Below are 15,227 nucleotides of genomic sequence, written 5' to 3' on the forward strand. Positions count from 1 at the left end.
TCCCAGAAATTGATTCCTTCTATTCAAATGGTTAATAATTCAGGAGATAATTAGTCGTGTGAGCCCTACCTTCCTTTGTTGTTGGCAAAATACACTCATCTCAGCTGAGGCCAGAAGAGACCCTCAACGGACCAATGAATATTTATTGCTGATTTCCTTTTAGGCGCCTCCTACATGCTTCGCAAGCTTTAAACCTATACCTCCAGCGAGACGAACACCGAGCCCCGCAAAAGTCCCCTCTTCCCAGTAACTCAACCCCGCTCTTCCTCCCAAATAAAGCCCAACTTTTCTAACTAGCCTTGCAAGACTTTGGAATAATCCACTTGGCCAGGAGAAGGGGAAGAATGTTTGTAAACTTACATCTAATCGGACTTTGGTTCCTAGTATCTTCAATCATCAGAAAATTAATTGCGTTGTGACTTTAGGAGCAACGTGGGGGATCGATTCAGATAAAACAACTTGTACTCCCTTCCCTTTTCCTGACTTTGCCATCAGGCCGCACCCCCGGTTGCTAGGGTCACTTGGACCAGCCCAGCCGCACGCCCCGCCCCGGGCCGCACGCCGGCGGGGATTGGTCCCGCCGAGCGAGGTGGCGGGAAAGGCTGTGGCCGCGGGCTCCCCGGGGACCCCGAGCACCGGAGGGCAGCGGGTGAGTGAGTGTGCGGATTAGGGGACTTAGGAGAACTGCGTCCCTGCGAAGCTCCGGGGCACTCCGCGAGGGGCTCAGCCCCCCTTCCCGCCGCCGGGTTTAAAGGCAAAGGGCGGGGCGGGGCGCGCACGGCAGCCTCCCCGCTGCGTCCTAGGTGGGTGCCGGGGCGTTTCCCACGCGCCGGGGACGCTCCTTCCTTCTCCCCGCGCCACTCGGCCCAGCCTGGTCCTCGTGGGTGGGTGGGTGTGGGGGGCTGTGATGGGATGGGGCTTGGAACCCCGAAGGTAGAACAGAGGTTCCTGGGCATTTCCACTTCGGAACGCCCATCCAGTTCAGACCCGAAAAACGGGTGCAGCTTGGTGGTCAGCGGGAGCGGAATTCAGAGGTCGCTTGGCTTATATCTGGGGTGTTTTTATAGAATGGACTTCTTATTCCCACCTCTGCGTTCCCTTGGGTGTAAAACTTACGGAGGGTACACACTGCCTCTGCGTGTGTCTGTTACCTAGGCGCCAGCCACTGGTTAAGCTCCTTCCTTTGAGCCTCTCAGTTCTTCACTCTGCCTTTCATGCTGCCACGAGTTACCTTCATAAAAAGTCAATCTGGCCATTTGAGATTACATTTAAAACTCCTCTTAGGCCACCCACAGCCTGGCTTACATTCTTAGCTGGGTGTCCACGGCTTTTCACAGTGTGGCCCTGACCCTGACCCTCAGCCTCATTTCCCAAAGCTCCCGAATATGTTTCCTGTCTCACGCACTGGACTCCCAGCCACGGGGAAGGGTGTGCCTGCACTGTGCCCTTTCATGCCTTGGTACCTATGCTCCTGCTGTTCCCTCTCCTTGAAGTTCTGGCCACTTCTCTGCCAAGTGAACTTCTGTTTCAGGACTGAGCTCAGTCATCCCTCTGAAAACCTCTATTCCCGGCTCTTCCAGACCAAAGCAGTCACACCTTTGTGTCGGTTAAGTACTGTACCTCTGCTACCAGTGGCACCGGTACAACTCAGCAATATGTTCCTGAGTCTTAACACGTACCTTGCACTGCACTGTGCTCAGTGCCAGGTGGACAGAGAGATGAATAGGACAGAGTTCCTGCCTTTAAGGAACTCATAGTCTGGAAGGAAAAACACATGTAAATGAGTCTCTGCAGTTACAGTGTGACAGAGAAGTCTGCCTCGGCTTCCTCACTCCAAACTCTCTGGAGTAAGCTTATCTACTTCCACACCTTCACACACTCTCCTGGTCTATCCTGGTACTTCCACAACGTCAGCCCTAACTGCTCCTTCCGCACCTTTGAGACTTGTCCACTTGGGTTCAGATGAGGGACCATATATTGGGCATCTACATTGTGCTGAACACAGCGATTCCTGAGCTCAAGGAGTTTATATTATAGTGCAGTTGTTAAGGGGATTGAGCTAGAATCACCTGATGAGCATTTTTAAAACACTCTTACCCAAGCCCCTCTCCCCCCATAAATTTTGATTCAGTAACTAAACTGCAAATTCAAGGTGACTAAGAAGCAGTTCCTGCTCTTAGGGAATCTAAGGCTAATGGAGGGAGACAGACATTTTAATAATCTGTTTAAGTGTTCTGTACAACATGAGCTGATGCCATGATGCAACTTTATTACATGGCACAAAAGAAGATGTCCATTCTGTCTGGAGAAGTCAGGAGAGGGTGCCATTTGGGCAGAGTCTTAAAAGATGAGTGAATAGACTCCAGGGCCAGACAGAGGAATGTCTTGAGAGAGAAACTTAAAAGCAGATAGATCACGAAGGACTTTGTATTGTAAGCATTAGCGGCCACTGAAATTTTGTTTTGTATAGTAGTGCATGTTAATGGTAGACAATTCAAATAGTACTAAGAGGTACTATTTGAAAGGTAAATATTTCTCCTGCAGACTCCCCACCCTCAATATTTCCAGAGACAATCACTATGAAGTTTGTTATGTATCCATTGGAGGATTTTAGACAAGGTGGTTATATGGCCAAATCTGGTAGCCATATTGTGGGTAGACTGAAGAGAACAAGACTGGAGGCAGAGAAAGCGGTTAGGAAGCAGTTGAATAATCTAAGCAAGAGATACTCAGGACCTGAAGTAAGCTCAGGTCCTGAGTATAGGGATGGACAGAGGTCGGATAGGAGAATTTAAGGAAGAATTGGCCTGAGTCAGTGACCTGAGGTATCTGGGATAACTCCTAGGTTTCTTCTGTGAATAACTGAGTAGATAGTGTCAGTCGCTGAAAGATCCAAACATAAGTGGAGACAAATTTGGGGCAGGGGTGTTCAATTTTGGATATGTTGAGTGCAAGGTATACACAGGATGTACAGGTAGACAGTGCTATTCATTAGTGTAATGTGGGATGGCACCATGAGAGCTCAGGGGTAAGAGATACAGATTTGCTTGCTAATGGTTCGGAGATGGTAGTTGGAGATGTGGGAGAAGGTGAGTTTGCGAAAAGAGGCTGTGTGAAGTGAGGAAAAGGACTATAAAAGTGCAGACCTTGGGACATCAGCTCTTGAGGAGCAGGCAATATGGGGTCAAAGAAAGGTGTTGTGTGTTTTTTAAAGATAGGTTTTTACTGATTTCAGAGAGAGAGAGAAACATCAATGCTGAGAGAAAAATCATCAGTTGACTCATCTGCCTCCTGCACTCCTCCACTAGGGATTGAGCCTGTAACCTGGGCATGTGCCCTGACTGGGAATTGAACTGTAACCTCCTGGTTCATAGTTTGGCACTCAACCACTAGCTACACTGGCTGGGCGGAAATGTTTTGTTTTATGTTAAGTTTTTTCCCCCAAAGATAGAAGATCTCTGAGCAACTCATGGGGATGGGGTCAGTATAAAGAGAAGATTGGTAACAAATGAGAAATGAGGAGCAACCAACTAAGGGACAGAATAGTGATTATCGGTCAGACAAATGGAGAGCTTAGATTAGAAGCAAAGAAGTCAGAGTGGGCATTTGAAATATGTACTCCCTCTGTCCCATCTACACTAATAAAAGAGAAACATGCAAATTGGTTTCACTCTGCTACACCCACCAGCCAATCAGAGCAACTATGCAAATTAACCCAACAAAGATGGCGGTTAATTTGCGTATGCAGGCATGGAGCGAAGACTGAAGGCTCCTGCCAGAGTGAAGAACGAAGACTGAAGACTGAAGAGGCTTGGCTTCTTCGCTGCGGCGAACCAAAGGCCTAAGTCCCGGGTGCCGGAGGAAAACCAATGCCGGCAGCCAGTGTAAGGAAGGCCTATTGCTCGAATCTTCGTGCAACGGGCTTCTAATCTAATCTAATAAAATAGAATCATGCAAATTGACCATACCTCCGCTACACCCACAAGCCATGCCCACCAACCAATCAGGAGCAAATATGCAAATTAACCCAGCTAAGATGGCATTGGCCATGGAGCTGGAGTTGCTCCCGGCAATGGAGGAAGCCAAGCTTCCCGCCTGCCCTGCCAGGCCCTGAGCTCCACTCAAGGCTACAAAGTTTCAATTATAGAAGATAAATAAATCCCAGATACCTGCTTCCAGCCCACGGCCATGGCCAGCCTGGAAACAGCCCTCAGCTCCTCACCCAGGCTGGCCAGGCACCCCGGCAGGACCCCCACCCTGACCCAGGACACCCTTCAGGGCAAACCAGCCGGCCCCCACCCGTGCACCAGGCCTCTATCCTATATAATAAAAGGGTAATGTGCAAATTGACCCTAACAGCAGAACGACTGGGAATGACTGGTCACTATGACACACACTGACCACCAGGGGGCAGATGCTCAATGCAGGAGCTGCCCCCTGGTGATCAGTGCGCTCCCACAGGGGGAGCTCTGCTCAGCCACAAGCCAGGCTGACAGCTGCCAGCACAGCGGTGATGGTGGGAGCCTCTCCCGCCTCCTCAGCAGCGTTAAGGATGTTCAACTGCAGCTTAGGCCTGCTCCCTGCTGGCAAGTGGACATCCCCTGAGGGATGTATCACTGCCAGCTTAGGCCCAATCCCCCAGGGAGCAGGCCTAAGCCAGCAAGTGGACATCCCCCAAGGGGTCCCAGACTGCAAGAGGGCACAGGCTGGGCTGAAGGACACCCCCCCGGAGTACACAAATTTGTGCATAAGGCGTCTAGTAATAATAATAATAGCAGTTGATGAATGTAATTTGTCCCATAATAATAGTAGCAAAAGAAAATAAATATAGAACGCAACATTTATTATTAAAACACTAGATTAAATTAAGCAATAAATTAAAAATGGTACTCCTAATTTTTATTTTGAGTGTTCAGATAGTTTCTGGATTTTTCAGTAATTTCGTTACTGCATTTTAAACTTGTAGGTAGGATCCCTTGGCTGCGAAGCTTTGCTTTCCCTATATGCATGAGCTTAAAATTATTGGAGCCATCGTTCTTCATTGCTTCTAGCATAACTTGTTGAAGTGATAGAAACGTATTATCCAGTATTTCGGGAGAAATATTATCAAAGGCTAATATGGTGCCTCTTCTGCTAAGAGGAATATGTCTAAGTTTTTCAAGTTTTTTTCTCCATGATCTTTGCATTTATGTCCACAGTTTTGTTTTTTCAAAGAATCGACATTAGCATAAGATTCTCCTTGACAATTATTTTCGGAAGCACATTTCCAAATTCTTGATATGGTCATTCTGTTGCACTTAAGTTGTTTTGCAGCTAACGTAATTGCACCTTTGTGCAACTTTTCCTTTTTCTTTTGATGCATCAAGAACTGGACAATCGCAACTCGATCTTTGCTTGAAAACTCTCTTTTTTTCATCTTACTTTTACAATGGGTTGATATCCAACTGAAATAAAATAATTGGTTTCGATCAGCGGATGAAATTAGAAAAATAGTTATAATTCGTAATAATTAGATTAACCTAAAAATTGAAAGATGTGTCAAAACAAGTGACAGATGTCATGAAACATTGATTTTGATTGAAGGCTTCGCAATTTTGCGCTACAACATAACTTACAGCTGCATTCGCCAATAATTCCCGTTTAAATATTCACTTGCTACTATTATTATGGGACAGAGGGAGTATTATGTTTTTAGGCTTAGGTGCAGAGAGCTGAGAGAGGTCATGTCCGGTGACCTCAGTTGTTCCTAAGAGGAGAAGAGCAGGGAGACCAGGTAAGGTGTCGGAAGCAGTGGAGTACAGGGGCTTGAGGATAATGGTGAAAGTTAGAAACAGCTGCTCTTTGGGAAAACAAAAGTGGGACAGGAACACTAAAATGATTTGCTGGGCCAGGCTGAGAGCCCTGCTCAGGTTGGAAACTATGGGTTCGGTGTGTATCGCTGTAGGGGATTGTATGGTGTTCTTCAGCAAATCAGTGTCAACATTTAAGTCCAGGAGTCTAGAAAGCAGAAGGTTGCATTAATCTGAGGTTGGAATCTTTTGCAGGGTAAGTGCAGTGAAAAAAAAAAAAAAGCAGATTGAGACCACAGAGAGTGTGATATGTGTAGTGATACAATAGTAGGATATGTGGCCCTACTTTGTCCGGCCCCAATTTGATGATTTTTGTTTTTCAGCTCAAAAATCTTCAGTGACTCCCTCGTTTATGTTCTAAATCCTTGAATTGATAGATAGACAAAGACAAGGTTTTCCCATAAAGCAGGTTCCAGCTTCGCTTTCTGTTGCTCTCCTGTTAGACTCCTCTGTTCCTAGTGGCTCTCTCTCTGCTTTTGCTCTGGCAGTTCTCTGCCTAAATTCACCTCCTCCCAGCTTCCTGGAATGAATCCTATGCAGCCTTCGAAAGTCCATTTCTAATCACAGTTCCTCTGACAAAATCTCCTTGGCCACTGTATCCTGAAAAGAGCCCTAGCTTTTCAGAATTTCTTTTTCAATGTCACTTATTTACAGCCTGCACCAAGTCTTTTACATCGTATCTTCTATATTATTTGGGGCTTATTTCTGAAGTTAAAAATTTTCAGCACCACCGTTGCACTTGCACAATATGATCTTTTGCCTAGAAGCCTCTTCCATAGCATTTAGTGACTGACTATCGAGTCAGTAGATGGAGAGGAAATTAATCTTTTGAGAGCTCCTCCTTTGTGCTCATCACTCAGTAAAGTGCTGCATATTAGTGCTTCTGAAGGATCAGGTAGGGTTCTCTTCCCCCAAGTTGTTGCAGATCAGTACTTTTTCCCTCCAGCTTTATAGAGATATAATTGACAATATAAAGTACTTTTGTAAAATACTAGAACTGCTACTAGAAAAATTAAATTACTAGAAAAATTTTTCTAGCTTTCTGTATGAAAAAAAATGCAGAAATGTAGGCTTTATTATTAGATTCAACAAACACTATCTCTGTTAAATTACTGTGAATTGTTAAATGTTCTAAATGCTTATGCTTTGTTTTCGTACTTACCTTGACGCAGACTGCTAGTGGTGCCTGGACCAGCAATAGTCTGCAGACCATACTTTAAGTAGCACTGCTTGCCATGATCTCACTTAAACTTCCCCATTTATTTTCTCAGCATACTGATAAGGAAACTGAGGTTTAGGTTAAGCCACATGCTCAAGATTACCAACTCAGTACTGGACAGAACTGAAATTCAAAGGTCATTCTGTTACAGGAAGGGGAGCAGGCCCAGAGGGAGTCTGCCTCAGGCTGGCCTGCAGTGTGTGGGTTCTTGACTTCTTGCAGGAAAGATTTCACATGAATCAGGTGATTTTAGAGGATGTTTATTAAGGCTGGGGACAGTGAAACCAGGAAGGGCCTGGGCTAGAAGATGCCACAGGAGAGAGCCTAGGTGGGGCTGCCTTGGCTCTAGAAACGTTATGGGAAAGAAGTGAGCGAAGGCAGGACTGCTGTCAGCTCACTGGAGAGTCAGAGAAAAGGGGGCCTTAGGGACAGGTTCAGGGTTAGCCCGGCAGGAGCTGCCACTATACCAGGGGTGGGCAACCTTTTTGTGAGTGCATGCCAAAACCAGCAAAATCTCTGACTCAAAATTCTTCTGGGTGCCAACCCTAGTTTTTTGAGAACATGTTACACCTACTTGATATCTCTTAAGGTGTACGTATGTGAAGAACCTTGAAGAAATAATAAAATTCATTCGAGCGACAAAAACACAGTATATGATGATGAAAAATACATTTATTTTTTAATGTATACATGTACACTGATAGCCAGACAGAAAACTTTATGACTCCGTTCAATATTATCAGTGGGACTTTTGCTGCTGCATCACTGATGACAGAGATTTTACATCAGGTTTATATTTTGTGACCTTTAGAGATATGCACGAGCTACTACTTTCATCCGTCAGGCTACTTCTATTGCGAGACTTAACAAAATTCATCACTGAGAACAAAGATTCACAAGCGTATGTGGATGAAACCAAAACACTGGTCGGATCTAGGAAGGCAGGGAGAGTTAAGGCAGAGGCATAGAAATTGCTCTTCCCCTCTCTCGTCAATCCATGTCTATGGTCTTTAAGATAACTTGTTATGTAAAATTACTTATTTATCTAAGATGCACCTACACTGAATTTATCTGAAAAATAAAAAAGTCAATATTAAGAAAAAAATTGTAAATGGAAGATTATAAGAGAGGGTTTTGCGTGCCAGCAAAAGTTACTGGCGTGCCATGGGTTGCCCACCCCTGTGCTATACATTGCTCCCCTGGTTACAAGTCTCATGGGGATCCTTAGAGTGTAAAAGAAAGGAAATTCACTCAAAGAGGAGATTCGAGTGGGTGTGCTCCAAGGAGGGCACCCGCTGGCTTCTTTGTCTTGAGAGGTTTTATCTGCTTTTCAAAGGGGGAGGTTTTAGGGCAGGCTTCAGGGGAGATCTCAACGGAACATTCGTCGGCTTTTCCAGGTGTGCCCTTCAGGGTCGTGGTCTCCACTAACTGGTCAGCGCCAGGGCAGGTGGTCATTACTCACTGCAGCTGGTCCTATCTGGTTTTGCTGCTTTTCTGGACCTGGAGCTGAAATGCAACTGAGGCTACGCTGTCCAGGTAGCCCAGTTGATTGGAGCGTTGTCCTGTACACCAAAAGGCTGTGGGTTCGATTCCCAGTCAGAGCACATATGTAGGTTGCAGGTTCGATCCCCCAGTCGGGTGCATGTGGGAGGCTACAGATCAATGTTTCTCTCTCACATCACTGTTTCTCTCTCTCTCTCCCTCTCTCTAAAAATCAATAAAAACCTATCCTTGGGTGAAGACAAAAAAAAGAAAAATACAACTGAGGCCTGGATGGCCTAGATCAAGCATGTCAAACTCAAAGGCCAACATGGGCCAAATAAACAAGGTTTAAGTTTCTGTGGGCTGCAAAAAACAAAACCTTCAATTTTCATAGAAACGGGTTTATTTCGATAGAGACATGCTGAATACAAAGGTCTGAAATAAATGAGTGATCGTTAACATAAAATAATAGCCCTACCTGGTTTGGCTCAGTGGATAAAGCGTCAGCCTGCGGGCGGAAGGGTCCCAGGTTCGATTCCGGTCAAGGGCATGTACCTGGGTTGCGGGCACATCCCCAGTAGGGGATGTGCAGGAGGCAGCTGATTGATGTTTCTCTCTCATCGATGTTTCTAACTCTCTATCCCTCTCCCTTCCTCTCTGTAAAAAAAAAATCAATAAAATATATTTTTAAAAAATAATAGACATTTTAATAAAAATTAATATTTTTTCTTGAACATTAACTTACCAGACACTGAATAGCTGCACAAATTAATAAGGGTAACGCAAATAAACCTATTTTTCTTGTTCTCCGAAAGTGAAATATTTCCTGTTGCGCACACCAAACAAGTCAGTCCAAGACTAATGATGTGGCAATCGGCTGCTGAAATATTCGCTGCTAGTATTAGTGGAGAGAAATGCTGCACCTGCGTGTAAGGCGCATAAAGGAAATGTGCAGCATGATTATAGTAATCAGTCATTAGCGAACGTTGTAACTGGTTATTAATAATCCTATCTAGCCGAAACCGGTTTGGCTCAGTGGATAGAGCGTCGGCCTGCGGACTGAGGGGTCCCAGGTTCGATTCCGGTCAGGGGCATGTACCTGGGTTGCGGGCACATCCCCAGTAGGAGGTGTGCAGGAGGCAGCTGATCGATGTTTCTCTCTCATCGATGTTTCTAACTCTCTATCTCTCTCCCTTCCTCTCTGTAAAACATCAATAAAATATATTTTAAAAAATAATAATAATAATCCTATCTAATAATAGACAAACATGGTAATTAACCATACCTCCGCTACGCTTCCCATTGGCTAATCAGCAGGATATGCAAATTAACTGCCAACAAAGGTGGCAACTGGCAACCACGCAGCTGAAGCAAACATGAGGCTTGCTTGCTCCAGTGATGGAGGAAGCCAAGGTTCCCTGCCTGCCGCAGCCCAGCTCTGAGCTCCGGAAGCAACAATGTTTCAATTATAGAAGCTAAACAAACCCAGATACCTGCTTTCAGCCAGCCACGGCCTCAGAGCTGGAGTGGGCTCTCAGCTCCAGTGACAGCTATAGAAGGTAAATAAATCCCAGAATAAAAAAAAAAAAGAGGCTGGGAGCTTCAGTCGCCCACCAGCCTGAAAACGGCCCTCAGCCCCTCACCCAGGCTGGCCAGGCACCCCAGTGGGGACCCCCACCCTGATCCGGATCACCCTTCAGGGCAAACAGCCAGCCCCCACCCGTGCACCAGGCCTCTATCCTATATAGTAAAAGGGTAACATGCAAACTGACCCTAACAGCAGAAAGACTGGGAATGACTGGTCACTATGACACACACTGACCACCAGGGGGCAGATGCTCAATGCAGGAGCTGCCCTCTGGTGGTCAGGGCGCTCTCATGGGGGGAGCTCTGCTCAGCCACAAACCAGGCTGATGGCTGCCAGTACAGCAGTGGTGGTGGGAGCCTCTCCTGCTTCCTCAGCAGCGCTAAGGATGTCCTACTGCAGCTTAGATCTGCTCCCCGCTGGCAAGTGGACATCCCCTGAGGGCTGGCGGGCTGCCAGAGGGATGTCTGACTGCCATCTTAGGCCCAATCCCCCAGGGAGTGGGCCTAAGCCAGCAGGTGGTCACCCCCGGGGGGTCCCAGACTGCGAGAGGGCACAGGCCGGGCTGAGGGACCCCCTATCCCCGAGTGCACAAATTTTTGTGCACCAGGCCTCTAGTTATGTATAACAGGATATTGTAAAAATTGTTATGAAGTGTTCATTCAAACTGTTTCTTACATACCGTTACATGCAAAAATATTCATTGTGGGCCACATGCAGCTCATGGGCTGCGAGTTTGACATGCTTGGCCTAGATGTTATCTCTAGGGAGGAAAGGTCAGGGGAGGGTCTGAGCCACATGATCTGATGTGAAATGTCAGCCATGTGGACTTGCGATATGCCAGGGGAGGAAAGGCCACCAGGGGGTGAGTCTGGCACCAGTTTTGCCTGTTGCTAAGCATCTGGGGCTTTCTGCCCTGGTGACCTTCTGTATCTGATGTAAATTGTTCGTCAGGCCAGTTCAGCTGCCTGTCTCAATTTCCCCATTCCACTTGCCGAGGAATTTTCCTAGTTTCTTACTGTCCTGCCTCAATTGTAGTGAACTCAATTCTTACTATGAACTGCCTCAATCACAGTTCATACTAGTGATTCTCAAAGATGGTTCTTCATACAGGGTTAGTTTGGGGCAGAGTTTTTTCTTTGGTTTTATTTTGTTTTCAAGAAATGAATTAATTTTCTCTTTTGAATTGTAAGCGTATTTAATATTTCATCTTTTGTCTTTCTTTGGTTCTTGCATTTTGAGGCCTGTGAATATTAATTTCAGATGAATATTGCTTCATCTGAACTACTTGGTGCTTAGTTGGTAGGAAAAGTAACATCGCTTTATTTATTTATTTATTTATTTATTTATTTATTTTAGTAACATTGCTTTTAAATGTCCACATCTGCTAGGTCTAGGATGTTTGACAAAGTTGTCATCTGGATGAAATGTAAAAATACAGTGTAATTAGTTTGTTTTTTTCATAAAATGAAATGTATCAAATTTTTTATTATTTTTTTTTTTTATTGATTTTCTACAGAGAGGAAAGGAGAGGGATAGAAAGTTAGAAACATCGATGAGAGAGAAACACCGATCAGCTGCTTCCTGCACACCCCCCACTGGGGATGTGCCCACAACCAAGGCACATGCCCTTGACCGGAATCGAACCCAGGACCCCTGAGTCCCCAGGCCGACGCTCTATCCACTGAGCCAAGCCGGTTCTGGCGAAATGTATCAAATTTAAAAAGCTGCACTTTATCCTGAGGTTTTGTCCTTAGTTTTTTGGGTGTTTTATTTTATTTTATTTTATTTTATTTTTTTTGGCAGTGAGATTCTTTTTATTGAGATATAACTGGCATATCACATTGCATTATGAGATGTTCAAGAGCCATTCTATTAATTTATGCATCTGTTCAGCAGGCATTAGCTGAGCCACTAGTACAGTCCATCTCCTGTGCTAAGAGCTGGAGATGAAGCACTGACTAAGATAAACACAGATGCAGGCCTGCGTAGTTGATATTCTAGCCCTGCCCCTTTGAACCCAGGGTTCTGTGGGCACTGCCTGTGGAGGGAGGAGCAGGGAGAAAGGCTGTGACTGGCCTGGCTGGGTACCACACCCACGCTCTGGGTGTTTTAAATAGTGAAGCTCTGCCCAGTTGCTCAGTGGTTAGAGCGTCAGCCTGAGGACCATAGGGTCTCAAGTTTGATTTCCGGCCAAGGGCATGCACCTCAGTTTGCAGGCTCCATCCCTGACTCAAGTCAGGGAGTATGGGGAGGCAACCAATCAATGTGTCTCTCTCACATCGATGTTTCTCTCTCCCCCCCCCTCCCTTCCTCTCTCTCTCTCTCTCTCTTTCTCTCTCTCGATCAATGGAAATATCCTCAGGTGAAGATTTAAAAAAAAAAAAAAAAAAGAATATATAGCAATTGTGTGGGGGTGTTTTTTAATAACATCTGTGCTGAAATATAATTCATAGAGCTTTGCAACCATTTACCCATTATCTAATATTAGAGTACTTTCATCACCCCAAAATAAACCCCATACATTCCTACTACAGTGACTCCCCAACCCTCCTTACCCCGGTCCCTGGCAACCACTAATCTACTTCCTGTCTCCATAGATTTGCTTCTTCTGAACATGTCATATAAATGGAATCATACAATATGTGTCCTTTTGTCTGGCTTCTTTCCCTGAACATAATGTTTTCAAGTTTTATTATGTTATAGCATTTATCAGTACTCCTTTTTATTGTCAATTAATATTCCATTGTATAGATATACCTACCACTTTTTTGCTTGTTCATCAGTTGATGAACATTGGGTTTTTTTCCACATTTTGACTATTATAAATAGTACTGCTGTGAACATTTGTGTACTGCAAGTTTTTGTGTGGACATATTGTTTCTCTCAGATATATAACTGGACGTGAGATTGTGGGTCATATGTCATATGGTAACTCTGTGTTTAATATTTTGAGGAACTGCCAAACCGTTTTCCACAGCAGCTGCACCATTTTTTAAAAAAAATATATTTTATTGATCTTTTACAGAGAGGAAGGGAGAGGAATAGAGAGTTAGAAACATCGATGAGAGAGAAACATCGATCAGCCGCCCCCGGCACACTCCCCACCGGGTATGTGCCCGCATCCAAGGTACATGCCCTTGGCCGGAATCGAACCTGGCCGATGCTCCATCCACTGAGCCAAACCGGTTAGGGCATGCACCATTTTTTTTTTTTAAGTGGTTTTTTTTTTAATCCTCACCCAAGGATATTTTTCCATTGATTTTTAGAGAGAGAGGGAAAGACAGAGAGAAATATCGATGTGAGAGAAACAGGTTTTTACTGATTTCAGTAGAGGTAGATAGAAACATCGATCAGTTGCCTCCTGCACGCCCCCTACTGGGGATCGAGTCAGAAACCTGACATGTGCCCTGACCAGAACTGGTGACTTCTCTGCACAAGACGATGCTCAACCAACTGAGCCACACCGGCCAAGGCAGACCCCACTGTCTTGTTTGTGCATCAGGGTTAGCCTTTGTTGTCCACAGAAATACAAGAGTTTGGCTGTTTCAAAACTCATTTACTGCCGAACCAGTTTGGCTCAGTGGATAGAGCATCAGCCTGCGGACTCAAGGGTCCCAGGTTCGATTCCGGTCAAGGGCATGTACCTGGGTTGCGGGCACATCCCTACTGGGGGCTGTGCAGGAGGCAGCTGATCGATCTCTCTCATCGATGTTTCTAACTCTCTATCCCTCTCCCTTCTTCTCTGTAAAAATTCAATAAAATATATTTATTTTTTAAAAAAAACTCATTTACTATGGGAGATAAAAAACACAAAGATGAAGGCCTGAGGAGGGAGACCAGAGGAGGCTATAGGCTTTGAGTGAAACTCAAGAGGTTTCTGCATTTCTATGGGTTGAAGAACTGAACAATAAAATTTCAGTCTGCCAGCCCACCTTTGAGCTAGGAAAGGGGATGGAGGGAACACTGGGAAATACAGCAGTGGCTGCCTTTGCTGATTTTATTGGAAAGTAGCATTTCACCCAAAGAATTAAAACAATGAATTAACTTTATTTTTAAATACAAGCTATATCTTTACTAGTAATTTCTGAGATCCCTCGTCTCCTTCAGATCATTCATGTTTTCATGTGGTTATAGTGAACATTCTACTTCATATGCCCTTTTTTAGAATAGGCTTTTGAGTTTTAGTTTGCATAGCTGATTTTTATATTACATATTATTTATTAATAGTCTAAAGTTTTCCTAGATGTCCCCCAGGTTTGGGATATCCGGGTTATTCCAAGGCTTTACCATTAAAGATAACTTACCTATAAACATCTTATTGGGCTGTTTATTCTCTCTCTGAGCCTGTTTCTTCATCTGTAAAATGGAGATATTTGTATCTGTCACTTGGGACTGTTGTGAGATTCAAGTCAAAGTATAATAATGCTATGAAAGCATTTTATAAACTAGAGTGTACTAGGAAGAGGTATTATTTTTGTTTTTGTTCAAGTGATTTCCTTTCTTTTTTGAATTGTTTTCTTGGGTTATAGTCCCTGAAATGGGCTCACTGGTTCCAAAGAGTATGACTCATGATAATATGTTGATTCAAAATGAAATCATTCAGAAAATATTATATGTTCTCTGTATGTCCAGCTCTATTCTAGGCATAAGGACTGCAGCAATAAACACAATAAAAGGAAACCTTGTCCTCTTGTTGGCCTGGTTTGACTTTTATTATATAATTAGTACATAATTATAAAAAAGTTTAATTCCTAAATGCCAGACAGAAGAACAGGACTATTCTGTAATAGCATTTCTATCATTCTGAAGTGAAATGAGAAAAATAAGGGCAATTTAGAGTAGGGTTATTTTTTGTTTGTATTTTTTTAAAAAAATTTAATTGATTTTCAGAGAGAGAGGGAGAGGGAGAGACTGAGAAACATTGATCAGATGTTTTGCTTATTTATACACTCATTGGTTGACTGTTATGTGTGCCCTGACCAAGGATCAAGCTCACAACCTTGGTGTGTTGGGACAATGCTGTAACCAACTGAGCCACCTGGCCAGGGCTACGGAAGTTTTTCATGGAGACTTGTTTATCATACACCTT

At 44.4% G+C, this 15,227-nt stretch overlaps 1 protein-coding gene across 1 annotated transcript in view; it reads left to right on the plus strand.

The window, feature by feature from the left end:
• The first annotated feature begins 613 nt into the window (after positions 1-613).
• The window catches only part of TIMELESS (timeless circadian regulator), a 34,799-nt gene continuing 20,185 nt past the window's right edge, over positions 614-15,227 (plus strand). Inside the window, exon 1 of the mRNA XM_070409978.1 lies at positions 614-649. The gene's annotated coding sequence lies outside the window, so the exon portion shown is untranslated. The remainder of the gene's footprint in view (positions 650-15,227) is intronic.

The sequence above is a fragment of the Myotis yumanensis genome, unplaced genomic scaffold (assembly GCF_028538775.1).
Source record: "Myotis yumanensis isolate MYYU_CA2020_CCGP unplaced genomic scaffold, mMyoYum1.0.hap1 SCAF_3, whole genome shotgun sequence".
NCBI classification, from domain to species: Eukaryota; Metazoa; Chordata; class Mammalia; order Chiroptera; family Vespertilionidae; genus Myotis; species Myotis yumanensis.